The following is a 13,411-nucleotide window of genomic DNA, read 5'->3' on the forward strand; positions in this document are numbered from 1 at the left end:
CTCTACATAAAACACACCGTTTCATACCTTGGTTTCCACACCCCTTGTACAGTATCCATATTTTATCTCTAAAGATTCTAATAAATCACATCAAACACAATCACTCATCTAAGAACGGATTTCCTAGCAGAAGGCAATCATCAGATGAACAGTTGTCCCTTGTGCACGGGTAGACCGTGGGAGTCAGCTCAGCCTGCCGGAGGTCTCCCTTTGCAATTCTCTGTGTTAGGAACCTGGTTCCTTTCTAGTTTTCACTAAAGCTAATGCTGCCGACAACACATCCGAGACGTGGAGCGCCTCATCAAGAACCAGAGACCCCCAACAACACTGACGAACGGTAAAAGTACGGAAAACACGAAGGCGAACAGCAGGAAGTGCGGCCTTGCAGACTTTCAGTGGCCGGAGCTCTGCGGGAAACATCGGGTTTGAACTAGCCTGATTCTCCCAGTCCAGGACAGGGCTTGCAGAGTGAGGAGCGGCCGGCTCTGCGAGCTGGCTCCTGGAAGCTGAGCGCCGGCCCTGAAACGCTGTCTGGTAGGGAAGCGGTGTTGCAAAAGGCCAGAAACCCATCACCTTGGAATCTGGGTAGGAGCCATAGTCCAATTTTTGCCTGTGTTTCAAAGTTGACTGTACTGTCAGGGAAGTTTTCTTTCTTGGAATTGTCACGTTAACTCCATAAGCTCTACATCGCTTGAGGGCCAATCAAAGATGGAATTTACAGGGGTTTAAAAGGGTTGTTAGTTTAGAAACAGCACATTTGAACAGCTATCAAATATCATTTATTTCCAAAAATCACAATGTCTTTAAGACAAGAAATGAAGTGTATCGTGGTTTACTAGTTGGATAAGAAAAACATAAGGTACAGCAATTTGTGATGCACCGGGAAGAAGCTACTTTGTGCTTAAAAAAAAAAAAAAAAATCCACCTCTCTCCCCTCCCCCAGCCCTGCACATAAACAAAACAATAAAAACCCTTTGTAAACACCGAGTTCTGGGTAAGTCTTAAAAAGTAATCTTCTAAAAGATCTACACGGTTCACAGGCTAGGACATTTAAAAGTTTGTTTTCCGTGGGAGTAAGCCGGAATGCAGCGGTGTGTGTTCGGCTCCTGGACATCGTCCAGGAACACCTACTTTCTGTCCTAACCACATACGTATGATTACTTAGAACAAACGTCTCATCTCGCGGACATTTACATGTTATCTCCGGGAACCGGTAGACCGGGAACTACCTCAGATACGCGGGAAATCTCACACAACCTTTGGGCCTTCCGGTGACGAGGCGCACACTGAGGGAGCGCATGCGCCGTGTGTGATCTCGCGAGAATCCCGGGAATCCCTCCGCTCGGAGCGCGCTGTTCCTCCCTCGCCCCTAGAAGGCCCGTTTTCTGGCTGAACACGCACTGCTTGTGCTGAACCGCAGTACAGATGAGAAAACCCTTGGGGAACGGAAGAGCCTGGATTTGGAATCAGGTCTGTGCTGCCACAAAGTTCGTGCTCTTCCCAGTGCATCATAACACTTTCCACACAGGTCACCCCTAACTGGCCATGTTCTGGAGCGTCTACCGGCAATACATCAGACATGTAACTGAGGTAGGAAGCACAATTCCAGAATAACACAGCTGATTTTAAATATCCTGCTTGGAAAAAACACACGTCAGTCTTGACCTCCCATGGATGATCTCCGGGCGTGAGTGAACCTGAACATCCCATTCACCCATGGATGATCTCCAGGCGTGAGTGAATCTGAACATCCCATTCACCCAGCTGCTGACGTGCATTCCTTGTAAGTGGCCCACTTTCTTAATGTCACCAGAGTGGGATGAGAAAACTTTCAAAAATGCATTGAATACCACATTGGACATCAAGAAAAATTTCAATATTTATAGAACAAAAGAGAAAAATCGTATCCTCATATTGGCAGCTGTTGAAAGGCAGTCAATAATACCCAACATCCACTTTTAAAAGTTATGCTGAAAATTATGATAAACTGACTTTATTGTATCATAGTAGGTTTATAGCAAACGAGGTGATAACAAAATGCCCCATAAGCTGTGTGACAACAAATTGCGTTGTGAACTGCATGACAGCAATTTACATGGTATAACATCTTTGAATTTTAGCACATGTATTTAAAATTTTTTAAAATGTATTGGTTTTCATTTTATTTGAAAGGTAGAGGGACAGAGAAACAGAGATCTTCCATCTGCTGGCTCATTCCCCAAATGCCTACAATATCCAAAGCTGCTCCAAGCTGAAGTGCAGAGCCCAGAACGCCAATCTGTGTTTCCCAGGTAGGTGGCACGTACTCAAGTACTTCAGCATTTGCCGCCTCCCAAACTGTGCACTAATTGGAAGCAGAGGAGCTAGGACTCAAACCCGGGAACTCTGCTATGGATTGCAGGCATACCAAGCAGTGTGTAATGGCTGTGCCCAGAGGGAGAAAGACAGGGAGACAATACTCACCATAGTTTGAATTTGCATTTCCCTAAAGGCTAATTATGTTACCTTTTCATGTGCTAATTTGCTATCTGTACATACTCTGGTGAAATGCTTGTTCAAGGCTTTGGCCCATTTTTTAATTGGGTTGTCTTTTTTATATAACTTTTATTTAATAAATATAAATATCCAAAGTACAGTTTATGGATTACAATGGTGGATTGTCTTCTTGCTGTAGGGTTTAAGAGTTTCTCATATACTTTTTATACAGTCATTTCTTGGATATGTGATTCACAAATATTTCCTCCCAAACTGTTGCTTTATCTATTCATTCTTTTAACAGTATCTTTTGGGGCCAGCGCCATGGCACAGTAGGTTAATCCTCCGCCTGCGGTGCCAGCACCCCACATGGGATGATTCAGCTCTCTGCTATGGCCTGGGAAAGCAGTGGAGGATGGCCCAAGTCCTTGGGCCCCTGCACCTATATGGGAGACCTGGAAGAAGCTACTGGCTCCTGGCTTTGGATCTGTGCAGCTCCGGCCGTTGCAGCCATTTGGGGAGTGAACCAATGTAGGGAGGACCTTTCTCTCTGTTTCTCTCACTGTTTGTAACTCTATCCATCAAATAAATAAATAGAATATTTTTAAAAACAGTATCTTTTGCAGAGCAAAAAGTTACTTTTAATGAAGTCAACTTTATCAATTTTTCTTTTGTGGATTGTGCTTTTCATGTCTAAGAATTTTTTTAAAAATATTTATTTATTTATTTGAAAGGCAGAGTTGCAGAGAGGCACAGGCAGAGAGAGGTCTTCCATCTGCTGGTTCATTCCCCAAATGGCTGCAACAGCGAGGAGCCAGGAGTCAGTAGCTTCTGGGTCTCCCATGTCGGTGCAGGGGCCCAAGGACCTAGACCATCTTCTACTGCTTTCCTAGGCCATAGCAGAGAGCTGGGTCAGAAATGGAGCAGCCGGGACTCGGACTGGCACCCACGTGGCATGCCGGCACTGCAGGCGGGGGCTTTACCTGCTATGCCACAGCACTGGCTCCTGAGAATTCTTTTTCTAACCTCAAGTCACAAAGACCTCATCCTATCTATTTATAGTTTTGTGTGTTACAGTTAGATCTATGATACATTTTTAGTTCTTTATAAAGTATGATGTGAGATTTAGGATGAAGTTTATTTGTTTTGCATATTAATATCCAATAACTAACACCATTTTTTAAAAGACATTCATTTCCTCACAGAATTGCCTTTGCATTTTTTTCTTCTCCTTAACCTCTTAAATAGATTGTTTAGAATGAGTAGATTTCTTCTTCATAAAAATTTGATAAAATTCACCAATGAGGGCCAGTGCCGTGGCTCACTTGGTTAATCCTCTGCCTTGCGGCTCCGGCATCCCATATGGGCGCCGGGTTCTAGTCCCAGTTGCTGCTCTTCCAGTCCAGCTCTCTGCGGTGGCCCGGGAAGGCAGTGGGGGATGGCCCAAGTGCTTGGGCCCCCAGGAGGAAGCACCTGGCTCCTAGCTTTGGATCAGAAAAGCGCGCCGGCCATGATGGCCATTTGGGAGGTGAACCAACGGAAGGAAGACCTTTCTCTCTGTCTCTCTCTCTCACTGTCTATAACTCTACCTGTCAAATAAAAAAAATTCACCAGTGAAATAACCTGGACTTGTAGATTTCTATTTCTGAAAGCTTTTAAGCAAGAATTCTAGGTGCCAGTGTTGTGGTATAGCAGTTAAAGCTGTTGCCTGGGATGTCAGCATCACGTATGGGCACTGGTTTGTGTCCTGGTGGCCCCACTTCCAACCCAGCTCCCTGCTAATGGCCTGGGAAAAGGAGCAGCAGATGGCTCAAGTGCCACCCACATGGGATACCTGGATGAAACTTCTGGATCCTGGCCCAGCCCTAACCATTAAGGCCACATGAGTGAGCCAGAAGATGGACGGTCTCTCTCTCTCTCCCTCTCTCTCTCTCTCTCTTTCTCTCTCTGTGTCTCCCCTTCCTGATCCCTTAACTCTTAAAGTAAAACAAATAAATCTTTAAAAAGAAAATAGAACAAAATTCTCCTGAAATGAAGGATGTTCCCCCCACCCATAAACAAGAATTATATTTCCTTAATTACTATAGGACTGTTTTGGATATTTATTTCTTCTTGTGTGGGTTCTAAAAGTTGGTGATGTTGGAAGAGGCAGTTCACCATGGGCTGCATGTATCCCTGCACGTTCTTGAAGGGTACATCAAAAAGTTCAAGGCCCCAACTGCTCTGTCTCAAGGTTATGTACACAGTAAGTAAGATGAAATAATGTTGACAAAGAACCAGTTCTAAAGGAGGCAAGTTACAAAGAACTTTGCCAAGTTCAGTGTTCAATGGGTGCATTTGCGACACTGGTGTAGTCTTGCCGGTACTGCCCCCCATGAACTTGGGATGTGGACTTAGGACATATGCATAACCAATGCAAAGAAGCATGGAGCTCATGAAGCTAGTTGTAACAGATTAACTAGTTAGCTTGTGAGTAGGAGAGGGTCTCAGCTCCATAGTTATTGACATATAATTGTCAAGGAATTGGTTATTTCATCTAAATTGTCTTATTTATATTAGTAGAGATTTTTTTTTGCAGTGTTTCTTCATTATTCTGTTAATGTCTGCAGAAGCTAGTGTCCTGTTTTATTCTTGGTATCAACAATTTGTGTCTTGTTTCCTTTGCCAGTTTTGTTAAAAGTACATAAATTTTATTGATCTTTTGAAAGAGCAAACTTTTGGTCTTATTGATTTTTCTGTCTTTTTTTTTTCTGTAATCAACTTCATTGAAACCTGCTTTTACCTTTCTTTATTTTTTCCTTCTTTCTACTTGTTTTGGGGTTTTCAATTTTTGTTTCCATAAGTTGGATGATGCAATCTTTCTCTTTTTTCTATATAAGAATTTAATGCTATAAGTTTTCTGCTAAGAAACACTCTATGTGACCCTCACAAATTTTGATTTGCTGTATTTTCATTTTCAGTCAGTTCAAAATGTATTTGTCAAGCCATGGATAAGTTTTAAAAGTGTTTGATTTTTCAAATCTTTGTAGGCTTTCCAATTATCTTTCTGTTGCTGATTATGATCAGAGAACATGTTTTGTGTGATTTCAGTTCCTTTAGATGTGTTATGGTTTATAATCCAGGAAATAATCTTAGTGAATGGCTCATGTGCACCTGGAAAGAAAGTATATTCTGCTGCTGTCAGTCTGAATGATCCATAAATCTAAACCAGATGCAGCTGGTTGATAGTGCTGTCCGGTTGCTCAGTATTCTAGCTAATTTTATGTCTACTAGTTCTGTTACATCCTGAGAGAAGAGTGTTGACATCTCCAGCTACAATTAAGGATGTGTCTGTTTCTCCTTTCAGTTCTGTCGATTTTTGCTGTGTGTAGGTTGAATGTCTGTTGTTTGGTGTGCACATTTATGGTTGTAATGCCTTCTGGGTAGATGGACCCTTTTAATGCTCCTCTATCCCTATTAATTTGGGTTACTTTAAGTCTACTTTTAAAGGGATACAGATATTAAAGTTTTTATGTAATTATTGTTAGCATGTTATAATCTGAATTTTGATGTCCCTGAAATTCATATGGTAGAACTTGATACCCAATGTGATAGTGTTGGAAGGTGGGACCTTGGAAGGGGTAAGTTATGAGGACTGAGAGCTCATTAACTGAGCCAAGGACCACATAGAAGAAGCTCAAGGGATTCCCCTTTGCTCCTTCTGCCTTGAAAAGACGCAGCAGGAAAGCACCATCTTTGCAGTACAGAACAAGCCTTTGCCAGACACCGAGTCTGCTGACACCTTGATTTTATACTTCGCAACTTCCAGAACTATAAGCAGTACATTTCTGCTGTTTATAAATTGCTCAGTCTAAGGTATTTTATTATAGCAGCCTGAAGAAGCTAAGGTATATTGGTGTATCTTTTTCCTTCATTCTATTTTGTATATTTCTCTACCATTATACCTGAAGTGAGTTTCTTTCAGATAGGCTACAGTAGAATCATTAAAACAAACAAACAAAAAAACACTATCCTGACAATCTCTTTTAATTGGTGGTGTGTTTGGAACATTTATATTTAATATAAGCATGCATTTGAATCTAGGCCTACCATTTTATCTGTTTTCTGCCTGCTTTCCTGTGTTTTTTTTTTTTTCAGTTTGTTTGAGTTATTTGATCATTTTTTTATGATTCCAGCTTAAGATTCCTATTGTATTTTTTAAAAATTATTTGAGAGTCAGAGGGAGAGAGAGAGAGACAGAAAGAGAGCAGAGCAAGAGCGCACTACTAGCCTCTAGTTCATTTTCCAAATGCCTGCAATGGCTACAGCTTGACCAGCCTAGAATACCAAAAACTCAATCCAGGTCTCCCATATGGGCGACAGGAACCCAGTTACTTAAGCCATCACTACAGGCTCCTAGGGTCTGTTTTGGTAAGAAGCTGGAGTTAGCAGTAAGAGCTGGGACTCAAAACCAGGCATTCATGGAGCCGGTGCTGTGGTACAGCAGGTAAAGCCGCCACCTGCAGCGCCACCATCCCATATGGGCACTGGTTCGAGTCCCAGCTGCTCCACTTCCCATACAGCTCTCTGCTATGGCCTGGGAAAGCAGTGGAAGATGGCCCAAGTCTTTGAGCCCCTGCACCCGCGTGGGAGACCCAGAAGCAGCTCCTGGCTCCTGGCTTCGACTGGCACAGCTCCGGTCATTGCAGCCATCTGGGGAGTGAACCAGCAGATGGAAGACCTTTCTTTCTCTCTGCCTCTGCCTCTGTAACTCTGCCTTTCAAATACATTAAAAAAAAAAAAAAAAAGGCATACTGATGTGGAATGCAGGCTTCTTAACCACTAAGCTAAATGCTTGCTTTCTCCTATTGTGTTTTTTGACCATAACTGTTTATATACCCTTTTTATGTTTTTAGGGATTACAAAATACATATTTAACTTTCAAAGTCTACTTGGAACCATTATGTGTAGAGTATAGAACTCTTATCAGCACATACATTTATCACAACTATTTAACAATGTTCTGGAGGTACCAGGATTAAGGAACAAAAGTGAGGGGTGTAAAATGGAAAGGAAAAGATAAAAATGATCATTATTTGTAGATAGCATGATTGTTTACCTAGAAAACATAAGAGAACTAGTGAGAAATGTATTACAAATCCTAGGAAAATTCAGGTGAAAGGCAGGAAAATTAGGGTACAGAAATTAATAATCTCCATGCATAAAACAATACCCATATACAAGGTAAAATGAAAGAAACATGAAAATATCAGGAGAATCAAGAAATTCTTAAGATCTCTGTAAAGAAGCCTTTAAAAGGTAATTGACAGAGGCCTACATTGTGGCATAGCTGATTAAGCTGCTGCCTGTAACATTGGCATCTTATATGGGTGCCGGTTAGAGACTTAGCTGCTCCACTTCCGATCCAGCTCCCTGCTAATGCTTCTGGGAAAGCAGCGGAAGATGGCCCAAGTGCTTGGGCCCCTGCATCGGTGTGGGAAACCTGGAAGAAGCTCTGGGCTCCTGGTTTCAGCCTGGCACAGCCCTTGCTGATGAGGCCATTTGGGGGAGTGAACCAACGAGTGGAATCCTCCCTCTCTGTAACTCCGCTTTTCAAATAAATAAAAAATAAATCTAAAAAAAAAAGTGATTGACAAACATATTTACATTATAAAAATAGAAAGATATTTCATACCAGTTTCATATTAGAGGTCTTCAAACAGTTCATGGAAAATACATATTATAAAAAACCTATGATGGATTTAAAAATATTTTGCACCAAAATAAGCATATTTTCATTTCATTTCCCCACAAACTTTTTAAAGAACTCATGTACTTGGCTGAAGAATAAATGGGATGGAGTTACCCTCTCTATGTTGAACACTCAACATGTTAAGAAAGTCAAATCTCCCTGATATGGAAATGTAATTCACCTTACAAAAATATTAAATAGGTTTTTTTTTAATCAGAAAAAAACTGACTCCAAGATTCTCATGAAAATCTTAGCAAGGTAATTGGAAAAATTACAAAAATGAAGAATACCAGCAGGAAATTATCCTTAACAGAGAGTAAGGAACTTCTTAAAACTACAGTAATTACAGTGTAGTACTAGATTACAGCTCACTGATGCTCTTAAAGTCTGGAAATTTATTATCAACAAATCAGTAAAGACAGATTATATAATATATGATGTTGCAATAGCTAGGAAGCCATCTGAAAAAAATTAAGTTGGATCGCTAGTTCATATTTTACAGCAAAACAAATTCTAGGTGGATAAAAAACTTAAACATAAAAAATACAGTTATAAAACTACCAGAAGAAAATATGGGGATTTAACTGTAGTTTTACAAGGTAAGGCTTTCCTACCTCTGAGACAGGTGGAACACAGAAGCCAGAGAGGAAAAAACCCGATAATTTTACCAGTATTAAAAGTCTGCAAGAAAAAAGTCATTAACAAAAAAGAAAATTATAAACTGAGTGACACATTTTAAACTCCTATCATAATGAATAATTTTTTAAAGGTTTATTATTTGAAAGGTAGAGAGAGAGAGGGAGAGGGAGAGCACTTCCGTTTGCTGGTTCACACCCCAAATGGTTGCAAAGCCAGGGCTGGGCCAGGCTGAATCAGGAGTCAAGAGCTTCATCCAGGTCTCCCACGGGGTTGCATGGGTCCAATCACTGTGGCCATTTTACGCTGCTTTCCCAGGTGCATTAGCAGGCAGCTGGATCAGAAGTGGAGCAGCTGGGACTGGAATTGGCTCCCATTTTGGATGCCTGCATCACAGGTGGTGGCTTAACCTGCTATGCCACAATGCTGGCCCCTGAACCATTTGTTTTATAAAGAGCTTCAACAAATCAATGAGAAAGACAACAAACCCAATAGAAAAGTAAGTAAAAGATGTGGACAGATGATAGAACTGGAAAATGGCTTTCAAGCATGTAAATTAAGAACAATACAAATGCAAATTCAAACTCTTAATGGGATAAAAGTTATTATCAGAATGCACAAGGATATTTGTACACCAGGAGACCCCAATTACTTAGAGTTAAGTCAAACTGCAGGTTGAGGACACGATCTTCAACACGACTGCCCTTACCTGGGACACCAGCAACAAATTTAACATTTCTAGGGCCATCCTCACTTCTGACCACTGGCTATAAGTTCAGGGGTTCTTCCCAGTCCCTTCAGCTTTGTTAATTTGTGAGAATGATTTGCAGAATTCAGAAAAGTGCTATACGTAGTTAACAGTTTATTATAACGAAGGATACAAATCAGAATAGCCAACAGGAAACATGCACAGGGTAAGGTCTAGAGTTTTCCAAACACAAAGTTTCTGTGTTGCCTTCCTGCAACACTGATGTATGACAACAGAGTATTGCCAGCTAGCTAAGCTCACACTCAGCCTCACTGTCCAGATTTTTTATTGAGGTTTCATTACATAGGCATGATTGATTGGATCATGGTATTAAGGTTGAACTTCATCTCCAGCCCTTCTCTGTTCCCCAGAGGTTGGGATGATAAGATATTTTGTAAGCTGAAGTCCCAGTTGTCTAATCAGATGGTTGGTTGGTGTCTCTGGGGTGGTCATCCTCCATCCTGAGTCATGTTGACAACACAGCTATTAGGGCTTGCCACAAATAACAGACTCTCCTATCACTTAGAAAACTCCAAGGATGTCCACCTGGGAACTGGGGTGGGGGTGGAGCATCCTTGGAGGAATAATAAAGGCAAATTCTTGACTACATAGCCTCAATTTCAGCTTTGTCTATGAAAGCAAAGACCAGAAACCAATGATGTCCAGTATCAGAACTGTTAAAAAAATTTTAAAACTATACCCATATAACAGAGTTATGTGCAATAGATGACAAGCACAAGGCAACTCTGTAGGCAGGGCTGCAGAATAAACTGCTGCTGGCGCCAGAGTTCACTAGGCTAATCCTCCACCTGCGGTGCTGGCACCCCGGGTTCTAGTCCCGGTTAGGGCACCAGATTCTGTCCCAGTTGCTCCTTTTCCAGTCCAGCTCTCTGCTGTGGCCCGGGAGTGCAGTGGAGGATGGCCCAAGTCCTTGGGCCCTGTACCTGCATAGGAGACCAGGAGGAAGCACCTGCCTCCTGGCTTCAGATCGGCACAGCACTGCCGGCCGCAACGCACTGGCTGTAGTGGCCACCTGGGAGGTGAACCAACGGAAAAAGGAAGACCTGTCTCTCTCTCTCACTGTCTAACTCTGCCTGTCCAAAAAAAAAAAAAAAAAGAAAAAAAGAATAAACTGTTCAATGTACTTAACAATCTGCCTGGTATGCTGTAATTTGTTTCATACTTATATAGAGATGGGCACAAGGCCATCTCTAGAAAAACTAAACTCCTAAGAGGTTAGATGGAGGGAAGGGAAATGAGGGGTTGGGAGAGCACTTGCAATAGTTTCCAATCTTATATGTTGTGAATAATGTGTGTATATCATCCGCTTACCAAGAATAAAATATGATGATGCATCTGTCCATTTCTCTGAGGATGCTGAACACAATTTGTAACAATCTTTTCTTGATTGCAGGGCCAACTGTCGTGACTGATAGTGAATAATAAAGCTCTACGTTTACTGAGATACACAGGACTGTTTTCACTCACCCTAGAGGACACCAAGCTACTTCGATCCGATCGTTTACGTTTTCGGTTTTCCTGCCTGTCCCCAGCTGCTTCTGTTGCAAACATTCGTTCCTCTAGTGGACTCCAAACTTCTCTTTGAGATTGGTGCTTCTAGCCGTGGTGGGCTAGGAACTGTCAGGAAACCGCCTCTGTGGCAGGTCTCATCATGGGAAAGTTTGAGAGATCAGACTTTATGATGAGCGCTTGACTACTTTCGATTTTTATGAGCTTCCAAGTTCCAAATAATTGAACAAAAAATTTGAAGCCACTAGGGCGAGTTCTGTTATTTAAGCAATGCTGCCTTGCTGAGTATACACATGGCATTTTTTTCAGAATTCCTTCCATTTATTCACTCAAAAATATTTTTGAGCATTCAGTGTACATGAGGGAATGTTCTGGGTGCTAATAGGCATACAGCAGTGAACAATATAGACATGACCACACTTCTTTAGAATTTGTATTCTAAGGAGAGAGACAACAAACAGGACAAGGCAGTTAAGTATAACACAGGAAGACGAGGCTAACTGACAGAGCAGTTAGGATGGAAAGTAGCACTAGATAGCATGGTCTACCAGACAGTAGCTGATCAAAAAAGGACCAGTGGGATGTACCTCACTTCCCACCCCCTAAACACCCTTTGGTTTTTAGTATAAGAGACATTATGGGAATTATAGGAGACTGTTTCTCTTGTGTCTAGTCATTGGGAAGGGAAGATAGATGTGAAAGTGGGGAAGCAAGGGATCTGCTAGGGTGCAAAGAACCCATAGAGACTGCGCAGAATTTACGAGGATGGGCTGAAACCCATACAGGTCTGTTTCTTTCCTTTTTTTTTTTTAATGTTTATTTTATTATTTGAAAGACAGAGTTACAGAAAGAGGCAGAGAGAGAGGTCTTCCGTCTGCTGGTTCACTCCCCAGATGGCCACAGCGGCTGCAGGTGTTTCTAACGCTCCAACCCAAATGGCAGCATTGTCCGGCAGAAGCTGGTAGCCTTTTTTGGAGTAAAACACACCCTTGGCCCAGGAGTTTGAGCAAGTGGGGGAGGCGCCTCGGCAGGAGCTGGTGTTGCTGCATGCCGGTCTGTCCGTTGTGCCACAGGCCAATATGAGCCAACAACACGGGGAAGTTGCAACAACACTGCCTCGTCCCTTGCTTGGGCCTTGAAATTAAAAAAGAATCTGGATCTGGCTGCTCCTTTCCTGCTGCCTCCTTTTTTTTTTTTTTTTTTTTTTTTTTGACAGGCAGAGTGGACAGTGAGAGAGAGAGACAAAGAGAAAGGTCTTCTTTTACCGTTGGTTCACCCTCCAATGGCCGCTGTGGCCGGCGCGCTGCGGCCTGCACTCCGCGCTGATCCGAAGGCAGAAGCCAGGTGCTTCTCCTGGTCTCCCATGGGGTACAGGGCCCAAGCACTTGGGCCATCCTCCACTGCACTCCTGGGCCACAGCAGAGCTGGCCTAGAAGAGGGGCAACAGGGACAGAATCCAGCGCCCTGACCGGGACTAGAACCCACTGTGCCGACACCGGCCTCCTGCTGCCTTCTAAAGCTTGTACCAAACATTTCTTGTGGCCCACACTGTTCTGGAATTATGCAGGAAAGGGGATTCTGGGTAACAAGTCACTGGCTTTACTGAATTGGCACCATGTAAGTCTGCCACAGATGGCCTCAGGCCTCTGAAAAACGTTTGAACTGAGAACCCGAAGGATGAAGACTTAGCCATGCAACCGTGCCAAGGGAGAGAATATCCCAGGCAGAGGAAATGGCTCGTGCCAAGACTCTAAGGCAGTGATAGAAGACAGGTAGTGTTTGATCAAGAAAGGATAATGAGGCCCACCATGTGGTGGGAAGAATGGCACAGTGGTATAAACGTTGCAGACCATGGCAGTGAGTGAACTTCTTTTCTAAGTGCAATGGGAGGCAAATGGAGTTTTATCAGGGGAGTAGTTTGATCATATTTATATTTTTAAACTTTTTTATAAATATATATTTTTTAAAGATTTATTTATTTATTTGAAAGGCAGAATAACAGAGAGGCAGAGGCAGAGAGAGAGAGAGAGGTTTTCTATCTGCTCATTCACTCCTCAGATGGCTGCAACAGCCGGAGGTGCGCTGATCCAAAGCCAGGAGCCGGGAACTTCCTCCGGGTCTCCCATGAGGGTACAGGGGCCCAGGGACCTGGGTCATCGTCTACTTCTTTCCCAGGCCACAGCAGAGAGCTGATTTGGAAGTGGAGCAGCCAGGACTCAAACGGCGCCCATATGGGATGCCGGCAATGCAGGCAGTGGCTTTACCCACTACGCCACTGTGTTGGCCCCTAA

The sequence above is a fragment of the Lepus europaeus genome, chromosome 6, assembly GCF_033115175.1.
Source record: "Lepus europaeus isolate LE1 chromosome 6, mLepTim1.pri, whole genome shotgun sequence".
In the NCBI taxonomy this organism is placed as follows: domain Eukaryota; kingdom Metazoa; phylum Chordata; class Mammalia; order Lagomorpha; family Leporidae; genus Lepus; species Lepus europaeus.